The sequence below is a fragment of the Octopus bimaculoides genome, chromosome 12 (genome assembly GCF_001194135.2).
Source record: "Octopus bimaculoides isolate UCB-OBI-ISO-001 chromosome 12, ASM119413v2, whole genome shotgun sequence".
NCBI classification, from domain to species: Eukaryota; Metazoa; Mollusca; class Cephalopoda; order Octopoda; family Octopodidae; genus Octopus; species Octopus bimaculoides.
Genome location: NC_068992.1, coordinates 37,198,528 through 37,199,780, shown reverse-complemented (window position 1 = coordinate 37,199,780; position 1,253 = coordinate 37,198,528). Strand labels below are relative to the sequence as shown.

General features: G+C 33.8%; 1 protein-coding gene across 7 annotated transcripts in view; it reads left to right on the top strand.

The window, feature by feature from the left end:
- LOC106869551 (IQ domain-containing protein H) overlaps positions 1 to 1,253 on the top strand; it is a 616,433-nt gene that overhangs the window by 512,558 nt on the left and 102,622 nt on the right. The gene's annotated exons all lie outside the window — the stretch shown is intronic.

The window sequence follows — 1,253 nt, the reverse complement described above, 5'->3', positions numbered from 1 at the left end:
TAGTATTTGAACTATTTTAGTTATTTTCTCAATTTATGCATTTCAAGGCTTAGACAAGTTAATAGTATTCTCCTAAACAATAGATCCACTTATTTTGGTTAGCGACTTATTCACGAATATACCAACACTAGTGCTGCTGAGGGTAATATTCTCTGGGAACACACAAAAACTTTTTTTCACAGTTAATTACTTTGGATTGTTATTATCTCATATCTGATTAGCTTGTTATTACGTAACATGTTTCATGATTTTAGTATACATGACTTATTAGTATTTCCTCCTAAAACCTATATACTCTGGGAATGTATTAAATCCCTTTTTGGGGCTACTTTATTTGAATTCTTACTATAGGGTAATTAATTTCGTGCTATTACATAACTGACTTCACAATTTGGGTATTCATAACTTATTGGGAATTCCTAAAAAGAAGATCCTTTGAAAGACAGTTTGGTATTCTCAATAAATACACAAAAACCGTTTTAAGGGCTACATACTTTGTATGGTTGTTACTGGATTAACGAAACAATTATGAGAATGGAACCAAGGGATAAGCCCGCTTTCCGGGAATTACTGGGTATGTCAGCTACTATATATATATATATATGCTTATTATAGCCTCAGGCCAATCAAAACCTTGTGAGTGGATTTCGTACTCGGAAGCTGAAAGAAGACTGTCGTATATACGTGTATGTGTGTGTGTGTGTGTGTGTGTGTGTGTGTGTATGTCTTGTGTTTGTACCCCCACCATTGCTTAACAACTGACGTTGCTGTATTTACATTCCTGTAACTTAGCAGTTTGGTAAAAGATACTGACAGAATGAGTACTAGGCTTACAAAGAATAAATCTTGTGGTTGATTTCTGTGACCAACAGCGGTGCTCCAGCATGGCTGCAATCACATGACTGAAACAAATAAAACAATAAAAGTCTATGCCATTTTAATCCTGAGCAAGACCAGGTATCTCTGCTAGTATATATATACATATCTCTGCTAGTATATATATATATATATATATATATATACAGGGATTAGCATTGAGTTGCTTCTCCAACATACTGAAAATTTAGAAATAGCAGTCAAAGAACTACTGATTCTAAACTACAAATTTTTCTCTAAATGGATGGCGATATTTATGGCATACATAGAACAAAAAACCGGAGGGGAAAGCATAAACAAAACAAGTCTTTAGAATCAGTAGTTCTTTGACTGCTATTTCTAAATTTTCAGTATGTTGGAGAAGCAACTCAATGCTA